Below are 13,292 nucleotides of genomic sequence, written 5' to 3' on the forward strand. Positions count from 1 at the left end.
AAAATATCGCGATTTTTGCTGACGAAACACATTTTTAGGAACAGAAAGTAGATTGAATGTATAGAAACTCTTCTTGATTGATGTGATTAAAGGTTTAAACGCCGAGTTTTTATTAAATTCTTTAGAAAACAGATTTTCTAAAATTTTGGTTCAAATTTTTTAATATGTTAATAACTGTGTGCTGTATAAAATTGAATATCTGTATTACAATTGTAAACGTTTTCGTGAATGTTCATTCTATATTTAAACTGTTGTTAAACTGAAAATTTTAAACTTTAATCTCTTTCAGTTTTGTATTTTTCAATACCTATATTGAAAACCTTATTTGCGATTTGTTTAATAAATTATTAAAATTTAAAACTATTGAAATTTGAAACTATTACATTATTACAAAAGTGGCACTACACAGCTCCTTCATGTCAAATCAAATTAAAATACTAGAATCAAGTCCAAGTAAGGTTTTTCAAAATATTAATTAACCTCCAAATCGGATCTAAAACAAGACTTTAGTTTAACAACTTACATAATTTATTTTATTTTTTTAATTTGAAATTAAAAGTATTGTAACTTCCTGTTCTTAAATTAAAATAAAAACTTGCAGTGCAATGCAACGAGGTTAACATGAAACTCCGTTGGCTATAGCTTCAGTTTTTCCTTTTTTTTTTTTTTTTTTTTTTAACTTGCCTTAAACAGCGTACAAATTACAAAGTTCTGAACCCTCTACAGTAAAAGTGTTACATAGTGCATAGTGTCGTGAGCACTGAAAGTGATTTATACATTTTGCTTATTTGCATGTCACACGAAATACGTTACGTTACTAAGCGCAATATTTCTGTCACCAGTTTTAACCTGTGACTGTAGTATCAAAAACTACTTGAATATAAACCTTTAAATCATAAGCAATTATTTTGTTCGTAAATTTAAAAGAATACTTAATCTTTTAATGTAATCTGAAAAAAAAAAAAAAAAAAAAAAAAAAAAAAAAAAAAAAAATAGAATGTAGCATAAGAAAGAAGAATATATAATATCTGAAAGTCCTCCTCTTATGACCATATATCATAATTTCTTGAAAAATCGATTTTCCTAACGGAACATGGCAATTTTCCCGTATACTATTTGCTCGAAATCTAAGCGAAACAGATATATGCATATGTAGAGAAAGGGGCAACTCTGAGCATTATATACTTAGCTGTCAGTTCACGAAAGAAAACCATTACAAAAACCGAGCAACCAAACACACCCGAAGAGATCGGATATATTTTGAGTGTGAGCCCACCAGCTCGGAGCGGTAAACTCGCTGAACACTGGTAGTTCGAACTTGGACTCGATTCCAGTCAGACGAGCTGCCTGCACGGGCAGTTTCTTGGTTTTCCCCACGTGTGACGAGCATATGATTCGGTTTCCCTTAGAAAGTCATCCCCGAAGCCATCTCGCGCCTTAGCAAGATAGCCCTGGTGTGTGCTTTGCCATAATCTCAAGAAGCCGAACCGAATATCCGAGTGTGAAACAATCAAGACTCTCGAATATTATGGTGCATCCAATGGCATACCACAGAACAGAAATATGCCAAAACTAACGAAATGAGATATTTATACATACATCCAATAAGATCTACTATGAAACAAAAAGTATACTTGTGAACAACGAAATATAAATATACAAAGTACTATTAAAATACCAATTGGTATTTCAAAATTAAATAATTAGAACTGAATATAAAGAAACGCAGAATGCGTAACTGAGATTGACCACATGGTTGGTTGGTTTGGTTTATTAGATTACGGCAAAGCACTCGAGGGCTATCTGCCTTAAGGGAAGGATACCTTCGTGGAGGACCTTTTTAATGGAAACTGGCTCGTATACACGTTACACATGGGGAAAAACACGAAAACACCCATGCAGCCAGCCCGTTCGCGGGATTCGAACCTCGGACCGAGCTACCAGTGTTCAGCGACGTTACCGCTCGGCCGCTGGTGGGCCCGATTGACCACATTGATGGACAGCCCAATAGGAGAAAGGTGAGAACGTTGCGCTTTGTGTGGTGGGTTCCCTGTTGGGGGGCGGCTGTTGTGTGCCCCGTGATAGATGTTACACTAGTACAGCAGTGCAACGGAACAAAACCTGTAAATCCATGGGCGATGTTCGTTGCTTCGGCCACTGTCCCTGTTCATAAATTTATCATTAGGCTAAGTACACTAGTCTTTTTCATTAGAGTAGATACATTAGATTTTCATATTAGAGTTTTCGTAAGCCAACGGACCCCAGAGCGAGCCGTAAAGTCGCTGAATTCTGGTAGTTCTGTCCGAGGTTCGAACAGGCTGTCTGTTTGGGAGTTTTCGTGTTTTTTCCTATGTGTCGCGGGTATACGAGTCAGTTTCCCTTAGAAAGTCCTCCACGAAGGCATCTCTCCCCTTAGGCAGATAGCCCTTGAGTGCTTTGTCATAATTAAATAAACCAAACAAAACTCATTGGCAAGAAGCTTTCGAGTTATATGCCATAGATAAAATTCATTTAATTAAGACAACTATAGCTATTTGTCAAACCTTTCTTACTTATAAAACTAAGTTACAACAGAAAGTTACAGAAAATGTTTTTAGAGATGTTTCCGCATTCATATTATTTTAGCTTTTTTTTTTTTTTTTTTTTTTTGTGTGTGTGTGTGTGTGTGTGTGCGCGTGAGAGTTGCTAGGCATATTGTCCAATTACTGAATGCCTGAATTAAGCATTACTCAGTTCTTGAATTAAGGTGAAGCACTATAAGCTTAAAATTTACTGTTTTACTCCATATAATCTATATCTAAATACTTTTCTTGGGTAGTCTCAGTTTTACTGAGTAAAACGCAGTGAAAATTTTCAAAAGGTTAATAAAATTAACATTCAGTAAACAGAAGTGTAATCACTGTTCCATTTGATATTTTTAGTGAATGAATTATTATACGTTTTCCGGTAGTAAAGTCAATTTAGCGGTAAGAAAGAAATTTAGCTTGACTCAAATTATTGCTTTTTATATAAAAGCATTGCAAAAATTATTGTTTTCATTTTAACTATTGTTTTAAACATCAGTTGCAAGGTCCTTAAATATACACATTAGAAACGTTTCGAAAGTACCTGTATTTTGCCACCACGTAAATATTTTCTTTAATGTGAGAAGATTTCTTATTAACCTATATTTCAGGATGACTAGCTTTTTATTTTTTATTTATTCTCTTTCTCTATACAAACGTAAAGTAAAATTCAAAAGTAATAGTTTCTGAAATTAATTATTCTGTGATGTGTAGATGTAGAAGAGATTTAAATTCCAACTCTTAGAGGAGGAATGCCACCTCTGAATATGCATATATGATGAATATTGATCGATCACTTTAAATACTTACCCCCGCTTGAAACAGAATTGTTGCTGTCTGAGGAAAGTTGTTTACTTCAGATGTTTCACAACACTTTTAGACTTGTACGGATTTATTAATGCTAAAATATTTAGATCTATTGTTTCTGACCATATTATCATACTCTTTTGCTAAGGTCATGTAAAATTCGTAAATTAAAGTTAAAACTATGTGTCTTAATTTCTGGAAAGTAAATAAGTAAATAAATTGCAACAGTTTAAAATCTTTTAGTAGAAATAGTGCGTTTAATTCAAATTACGGTACAAAAAATTCGTTAAGATTAAAACTAAAATCGAATATGTTTTTATTTAAATTTGAATTTTGTTATCTGTTTCAACATCACTCAGATACTAATACAAATTTGCTTCCTTTCGGGAAGCATCCGTCCGAAAATCCCAGTTGCTTTTATTTATATTTTAACATAACGTGTGTGTGTGTATGTGGTTATGGCAAAGCCTCGAGGGCTATCTGCCTAAGAGGAGGGATGCCTTCGTGGAGGACTTTCTAAGGGAAACTGGCTCGTATACACGTTACACATGGGGAAAACCACGAAAACGCCCATGCAGCCAGCCCGTTCGCTAGCTAACCTCGGACCGAACTCGAACCTCGGACCGAACTCGGACCAGTGTTCAGCGACTTTACCGCTCGGCCGCTGGTGGGCTTTAACATAACGATAAGTTAATGAAATATGATCTGTCAGTTTCATAAGAGCCATTTTTGGTTATTTCTGCATGTACTCTGCTGTTCTTAATAGATTCCTATAAAAATTAACGTCCAAATAAATTTTCTCTTTTGCGAAATGGACATTATTGAGCGTTTTTATGCAGGAAAATAGTTTTACCTGTTGCAAAACGGACCCCATCTGTAATATACTTTCTTTAACTTAACATCGGTATTTGTTATGTTTGAGAGAGAAGCGAAAGTAGAAAATTACCGTTGCGTATTATGAAATAATATTCTTGATTATATAATCAGAAATATACAATTGAAAAAATACAGAAAAAAAAAGCAATAAAGGGTTAACGTTTTGTAGTATGCCGATAAGACCCAAAACATCCCAAAGAATTATGAAATTCAGTTTTTACTTCTGAATTTCTCAGCTAAATGATTTCTCAAATAACCTTCACAATATGCCATTGTATCACGAGAGAGCTTAATAAACTGATCAGTTTCGACTCCTTGACAAAAGTCTCTGCTTAATGAATTAGTCGCCACCAGTGGCAGAGAGATAAAGTTGCTGAATACTGGTAGTTCGACCCGAAGCTCGAATCCCGAGGAATGAGCACGCTGCATTGGTGTTTTCGTGTTTTTCCTCATGTGTGACTTGTATACGAATCAGTTTCCTTTAGAAGGTCCTCCACGAAGGCACCCCTTTCCTTACAGATAATCCTCGAGTGCTCTGCCTTAAACCTAAAAAATTAGTACCGTGGTGAAAATAATATTAATGAAAAATCCAACTGTTTCACAGTAAATGAAATTCAAGTCTTTGGATTTTGATTTTTAAAACCTAATGATTAATAGTGGTTTAATAATTACAGTTGGATTAAGATTATTTGGATTATAGCAACGCATACGAGGGATATCTACTAATAGCTAGAGTTGATTTGGGGATTATGAAAATGGGCAATGTATTTGAATTTTACATTTAAACGTCTTTTGAAACCCTCCTTTTAAGTTAAAATGAATTGGTAACCTCTTTGTGATAAGCCATGGTCCAAGGAGAGGAATAAATAAGCAGATTTTCGTATATTTAATCGTGTTTCTTTGTTTTACCTAATATTATTGCTCAATATAAATACATTATCTATATGAGCATTATTATAGTCTTCAGTATTATTAAGGAAGAAAATTAAATCATCTAAGACTTTCGAAATCCCAACGTTGTGTACTTGCAGGAATTGTAACTCCTGTTTTATACTTTTTCTTACGTAATTAATTTACCTATTATATTTTGATAAATTAGGTTATTTGATTATGACAAAGCACTCCGAAGCTGTCTGATGCTTTCATGGAGGAGTTACCGTGGAGAAATTGGCTCGATTTCACCTTGCATATGGAAAAAAAACCATTAAATGCGAACTTAAATTTAACCTGCTGTTTGCACCCGTTTAGGGTGAGTAAATAAAATAAATGTATAAAGTATAGGGCAGAAAAAACCTAGAATAGTAATACGTCGGAAATATATGTAGCATGTTCTAAAAACATTTCCCTCTTTGACTTGCAGGAATATTTTTTTCATAAAACAATAGAATATGCTTTGTGATGGTCATATGTTTCAGTATACAGATGTGCTAAGAAATTTCTATGCCAGGGATTTCCAACCCTGTGTATTGAAACCTTTTAAAATAATGGTTTTCTTCATCGACCCTATGATATTCAACATACAACTTAATAATAATGCAAATAATTGACATAGATAAATGTAGATATAACAAACTGAGAATATGAAAAAATTTTTGAAAAATGTTTTATTGGATTTATGTTTTGTTACTTTTAATATTACTATTTTTAATTTTACAAATATACACAAGTTTCGGGGGGGGGAATCACAGATTCTAATTGCACAAAAGTTCGATTTTAATTGATATGTTATCTGAGTTATTAATGCAATTTTTTAGTATTTTGAATAAAGTTCACTGATTCTTAAATCATCTCGTTCAAAAATATTCAATCTGATTTTTTTATTTAATAAATGTCTGCTTTGGCTAGGTGAGAAGAGGGAAAATCAACTATGTTGGTTCGGTAACAACTTTTATTTGGGGAAAGTTTTCTCGGATGATTTTGAAATTTTAAAACATACTTCTCCCACGTGTTTTAAATAAGATTTCCTCTTGAACGTCTTTCTTCAATGCGATTAACTCTTCTTGCATCATAATAGCTAGATCTGATACATCGCAGTTCAGCGATTCTATAGACATGCTGGTACATTCAAACTTTCAGTGACCTGGAAATGAACATTAAAATCTTCTTTAAATATTGCGAGTAGCTTGTATATTAACATTTTATCGTTTGAGGATCTACAACCCTTTTCAATAACGGGAGCCCACCAGCGGCCGAGCGGTAAAGTCGCTGAACACTGGTATTTCGGTCCGAGGTTCGAATCCCGCGAACGGGCTGGCTGCATGGGCGTTTTCGTGGTTTTCCCCCTGTGTAACGCGTATCCGAGCCAGTTTCCTTTAGAAAGTCCTCCACGAAGGCATTCCTCCCCTTAGGTAGATAGCCCTCGAGGCTTTGCCATAATCACACACACACACATAATAACGGGGAGTCGCGTAGACCTTTCTATCACAACATACATATAGCAAAGTCAGCAACTGCTAATATGATTATATCACATTTCTGTGATCGCTGATTGGGTTGGTTGGTTTATTAGTGCAAAGCACGCCATGGTTATGTGCCTGAGGAGAGGAATACCTTCAAGGAGGACTTTTTAAATGAAACTGGCTCGTGTCCACGTTACACATTGTGAAAACCAAGGATACGCCTAAGCAGTCAGCCTGTTCTTCGGAACTCGAACCCGGTAGAACTACCAGTGTTAGCGGATGGAAAGTAGACTCAAACGTTCGTTACTGCGTTTATTAGACTGTGTGAAGAACAAGTTCGTACAATAGATATACAAGTAGTTCGGCGCTCGCAGGCGCCCTCTTGCAGGGAACAAAATCAAAATTTACATAAGGCGCGAACATGCCGCCCACCTTGAAATACTATTTCAACATTTAGTGGTTAAAATTCAGTAAATTTAAAACACAATACAATATTAAAATTATGATATAATACTTAATTTATAATACATGAATTAAAACTCAAATTGGTAATGGACACAATTTTGTAATATTTCTTTTAACCATGCCATCTGAAGTCTTAATAGTCACAACCCTAAAAACACTATCAAGACCAGGATGTAACTGAGTAATTCTACCCATTTTCCATTTAGTTGGAGGTAAGTTATCCTCCTTTATGAGACACAGATCATTAACTTGAAGATTTTTAGTTGGCAAAAGCCATTTTGGTCTTTGTTGTAATCGACACAGATATTCTTTGTGCCAACGCTTCCAAAATTGTTGAACCATTTTTTGAATATGTTGCCATCTGGTGAGATGGGAAACTTCAATGTAATTTGGTTCAGGAATGCTTGTTAATGATCTACCAATAAGAAAATGACCAGGCGTTAATGCTGACAAGTCATTTGGATCATTAGACAAACTTGTTAAAGGTCGCGAATTAAGACAAGCTTCTGTTTGTGTGAGAAATGTTTCAAATTCTTCATATGTCAATCTCGCGTCACCAACTACTCGTTTTAAATGGTATTTTGTTGATTTTATGCCAGCTTCCCAGAGTCCACCCATATGTGGCGCACCTGGAACGTTTAGATGCCATTTAATGCCATTATCAACCAAATATCTACTAACATTTTGGTTATAAGTTGCAGACCTAGCAAGCCTTTCAAATTCCATCAGTTTGCGTTTTGCTCCAACAAAATTGGAACCACAATCGCTATATATATATCACTGCTTTTGCCTCTGCGGGAAATGAACCTCTTAAGAGCTGCAATAAAAGCATCTGCTGAAAGATCAGTCACTAGTTCTAGGTAGCTCTTGTCGTAAAACAAACAAATAGAGCTATATATGCCTTGAATGACCTAGAGCCTCGACCCTTATTTGCTTTAATTTGAAAAGGACCTGCGTAATCCACTCCACAGCGCAAAAACGCAGGAGCAGGCGAAACGCGACTAGATGGCAAATCGCTCATCAATTGATTAGTGACAGATGCTCTAATTTTGCAACACTTTATACATTTCCTAACTAAATCTCTGATAACAGCTCTACCATTTATGATCCAATATTGTTCTTGAATGCAAGATTGCATAAGTTGTGGACCTGCATGCAAAAGTCTTTCATGGTAATGTCTAACAATGAGATGAGTTAAAATGTGCTTCTTTGGAAGCAAAATTGGATGCCTAAAACCATATGCAAGGTTTGCATGTCGCAAGCGACCGCCCACCCTGAGAATACCTAAATTATCTAAAAATGGATTCAAAGATAAAATTTTGCTTGTACCAGATAATGATTGATTTCTGCCTAAAGTGTTAATTTCATTCTTAAATTCAACATATTGCATTAATTTAATTAACACATGCATAGCTTTAGTTAATTCACTGGTTTTTAGAAATCCACTTACCTGATCTTCTGAATTTTTACAGTTATTTACAAACCTCATACATAATGCTACAACACGTTTAAGTTTAGTGAGAGAGGAATATTTATAAAATAAATCATGAGCGTCTGTCAAGTGACTGGCAGCAGTTGTAGACTGTAAAGTACATCTTTGCTCTGGCACAGAATCATCCAGTAGTGGTGCAGATAATGCTTGCTGAAAAGGAAATAAATTATACAATAAATCTGGACCACGTAACCACAATGAAGTAACCAGTGCAGATGATGACACACCACGGGTTGCAAGATCAGCAGGATTAGCATTTCCACTCACATGATGCCACTGGACAGGAGAGGATAAAGTCTGGATTTTTGCTACTCTGTTGGCGACAAAGGTCTTCCATCGGCTTGCATGAGATCTTATCCAGGCTAATACAATAGTGGAATCAGTATGAAAATAAACTTGCGATATAGGAGTATTTAAAGCCCTACAGGTGAAATCCATTAATTTAGTCAACAGTAATGCTCCACAGAGTTCCAATCGGGGAAGTGATATGGTTTTTAGTGGTGCAACTCTTGTTTTGGCTATCACTAACTGAACATTAATTTGTCCAGCATCTAGCACAGAACGATAATAAATTGCAGCGGCGTAGGCCTTCTCCGAGGCGTCACAAAACCCGTGCAGTTGAAACTGGTTATCTGATTCAACCAACAAGAATCGTGAAATTTTGATACTTTTAATGAATAACAAATCTTCTGTAAGTTGTTTCCACTCACATTCAATATCTGGAGGAACCTTTTCATCCCACTGAAACTGATGTTTCCACAATCTTTGCATAATCAATTTATACCGAACCGCGATCGGTGCCAACCATCCAAGAGGGTCAAAGGTCTTTGCGATTATTGAAAGTAATGTTCGTTTGGTTAAGACTTCAGGATATGATGAATTGACTTTGAATAAAAACATATCTGAAGCTGGATGCCACAGGATACCTAACGTTTTTACAGTATCATCATTGTCTATGTTCAAAGAAACATTTGATAAGCACAAATCTGGATTAATTGAATTCAAGACTTCTTTGCTGTTAGAAGCCCATTTTCTTAGAATAAATCCTGCACGTGACAACATCTGATTCAATTGCATTTGTAATTCTATAGCTTCAGTAACTGAATTGGCTCCGGACATCAAATCATCAACGTAGAAGTCTTTAAGACATGTCTTGGAAGCCAAAGGAAAATTAGTTGCTTCATCTATGGCTAACTGCTGTAAACATCTTACCGCAAGGTACGAAGCTGATGCAGTACCGTAAGCAATCCTAGTTAATCGAAAATCCTGAACTGGTTTATAAAGTGAATCGCGCCAGACTGTTCTCTGAAAGTCTGCATCTTTTAGTATAATTTGTCTGTACATTTTCTCTATATCTGCAGTTATAGCTATTCTGTGAATTCTGAAACGAATAATTAATGTTGTCAGATCAGTCTGCAACTGTGGACCAACCATCAATTTCTCATTAAGAGAAATCCCGCTAGAAGATTTTGCAGAACCATCAAATACGACTCGAAATTTATCACCATTTTTATCTGGAACTGAATGGTGCGGAAGGTAAAAACTAGAATTAGCTGGAACATCAATTTCATTTTCTGGAATCAATTCCATATGACCAAGTTGTTGATAGTCCTCCATAAATTTGTGATATTGACTGGAAAGAGATTTATTCTTAATAAATTGACGTTCAATGCTTTGTAAACGATGTACAGCAACATCCCTTGATGACCCAAGTTCATTTCCCGATCTACGAAATGGAAACTTAACAACAAATCTACCTGTTGAATCACGAGAAAAATTCCGCTTGAAATGATTTTCACATTCAATTTCCTCTTCTGTGTAATGCTTTATCTCCGAAATTTCTTCCAATTTCCAAAATTTTTCAAGCTGGAGCTGAACATTGGTACAACTAGCATGATTAGATACAATTGTCTGTGATACACTTTTAGTCTTTCCGATAATGACCCAGCCGAATATTGATTCCAAGGCTGTTAACGAATGACCCGGAACAGTTAAACGTCCATGAAGCATTATCTCGCCAAATACATCTGCGCCCAAAAGAATATCTATTGGGCCAGGCTGGAAACAATTTGTATCTGCCAACCACAAATGTTTGAAAGATGTCAAAACAGATCTATCAACTTGATATTGAGGAAGGTCACACGTGATCTTGGGTATAATTAATGCATTAACTGAAATGCTTGCGTTTTTATAAAATGGAGATGTTACTTGTAATTGAACTGAACCTGAAACCTTTCCAATTTTTTGCGAGCTCAGGCCATTTACACTTATGTTTGCATTAGTGCGCTTTAACTGTAGTAAATTTACACAGTGCTCTCGAATAAATGAGCCCTGGCTACCTGAATCAATTAGCATCCTGCATTTTTGAAAATCGCCATTAATATCTTTAACATAAACAATCGCAGTAGGCAATAAAACTGCTTGCGCAACAGGCACCGTGGCGTTATTGCTACTAATAGCAGAAGTTCCGTGTTCGATGGGTATATGACATTTTTCATCATTTGAATTTTTCGAACATAACACTGTATTATGTGGCTTTGAACAATATTTACACATTCCTGCACGACATTTAAAAATGGGATGCGTTTTACTATCTTTCAAACAATTAGCACATAATTTATTCCTTTTAATAATATCCCATTTTTCTTTGATAGGGAGTTCTAAAAAACTATCACATTTAAATAACCTGAGAATGAGAATTACTCTTACAATGAATGCACACATTAGCTACAAGTTGGGACGAAAAAGCGTATCTGCTACCTGAACCGCGAGTTTTAATTTCAGAAGGCAAAATTGACTTCTCCCTCTGGCACCTCGCCAAAGAGGCAATAGCATTCGCTCTGTTTAAAACAAAACGCTTGAATTCAGCGAAAGCAGAAATTTTCTTGTTCGAATGCTCTATCGTCCACTCTTTTAGTGTTTCATGATCAAGTTTCCCTTTTAACAGAAAAATAATCATAGTATCCCAATGCTCTACCGGCTGTTTAAGGATTTTTAATGTATCAATACACTGTTGTGTTGTATCAATTAATCTCCGCAAACCTGAAGCTGATTCATGTTTTAGAACAGGCTGTGAAGTTAATTTATTTAATGCTGCGTTTATTATTTCCATTTCGTTTTCATAACGTTCAGTAAGCGCTTCCCATGCCTTTTCATAATTCGCGTTTGAAATTTGAACTGACTGTAGTAAAACAGCAGCTTCACCTTTCACAGAAAACTTAAGATATTGCAATTTTTGACTGTCACTTAATGTACTATTATTTCCAACACTGGCAAGAAATAAATCCCTGAATGATATCCAATCAACATAATTAGAAGTAAACACTGGCAATTCCACGCGAGGAAGTTTCAAGCCGTTTGCATTAGCATTTATTATATCTTTGCCTGAATTTCTAAGTTTTCTTGATTCTTCCTTTAAAGTAATTTTTAATGCATCTAATTTGGAAAATAATTCATTCATTTCTATTTCATATTTACTAAACTCTGCGTCAGAACAAGTACCAAGAATGTTATCGTTTAAACAGTTCACTTCAACACTTAATGCACTAACATCATTTTCGTACACTTCAATGGCAGAAAAAGAATTTTCTTGATTTTGTAAACTATTTATTTGTGAAATTAAACGAGTCAACTTACCCTTAATGATACGCTTTTGCTTTAAAATTGACTCCATATTCCTGCCGCTGTTTTCACAATCCAGACAAAATATAAGTCCGTTTTCCTGCACGAAATGTCCTTCTATACCAGAACGTTAAAAATTGTCTTGACACATCATCCAAAGAAATGCGCTGGCTCACGACGGACCATGTTAGCGGATGGAAAGTAGACTCAAACGTTCGTTACTGCGTTTATTAGACTGTGTGAAGAACAAGTTCGTACAATAGATATACAAGTAGTTCGGCGCTCGCAGGCGCCCTCTTGCAGGGAACAAAATCAAAATTTACATAAGGCGCGAACAACCAGTGTTCAGGGACTTTACTGCTCGGCTGCTGGTGAGCCTTGATCGCTGACCCCCCCCTCTCCATTCCTTCTACTGTATATCTTTGCTTTTGACAGGGAAGGGGGGCTGAGTAGCAGTTTCCACAATTAACTGTGGAAAGATTTCTTCTCCTATTATGGCGGGGAAAAAAAGAGAGCAGCTGTTAGCTTGTAGATTTCTGGTCAAATATAAAAGGTACACTTACAGTATTCATGACGTAATCACCCTTTGAACACAGCTTGTGTTGACAAGTTTCATAGCCCGGCATGGGTGAAAGCATAGATGTAGTTTTCTGCAGTTTAATTAGCTTTGCGTTCCATCGTACTTTTTTGGTTACCTTTTCGTGTTCTTTCTTTTTACTTTTTTTATATTGTACTTACTGAAATATATATATATATTTAAAAAAAAACATCGATTTTAAAAATATATTAAGCAATTTTAATGTATTTTTTCCGTCCTACATTTATCTTGTGAATTCTTCCTCATTACACGATATAGCTTACGCGATATATCAATAAATGATTAATTATCAATTTTTTTCTTATTATCTCTGTAATCTATGAGATTTTGGTTATGTCGAGCAATTGCGGTTTATATTCGGCCCTCACAAATTTCATCAACCCCCCACAGGGTTAATACCGATAATGTTGAGAACCCTGTTCTATTGATTGAAACAATCAACTGATCAATTGAGTTTACTAATCTCTATT

At 35.4% G+C, this 13,292-nt stretch overlaps 1 long non-coding RNA gene across 1 annotated transcript; it reads right to left on the reverse strand.

Annotated features, from left to right (window-relative positions):
- Positions 1 to 6,119: 6,119 nt before the first annotated feature.
- Positions 6,120 to 12,448, reverse strand: LOC146992735 (uncharacterized). The gene is made up of 2 exons (XR_015039255.1): positions 12,240 to 12,448; positions 6,120 to 6,327 (listed from the first exon to the last, which is right to left on the reverse strand). It is a non-coding gene; the product is annotated as an uncharacterized LOC146992735 (long non-coding RNA).
- Between the last annotated feature and the right edge of the window lie 844 nt (positions 12,449 to 13,292).

Source organism: Stegodyphus dumicola, chromosome X2, assembly GCF_044657685.1.
Source record: "Stegodyphus dumicola isolate Sdum_Otavi_A_Nest chromosome X2, ASM4465768v1".
Classification (NCBI taxonomy): domain Eukaryota; kingdom Metazoa; phylum Arthropoda; class Arachnida; order Araneae; family Eresidae; genus Stegodyphus; species Stegodyphus dumicola.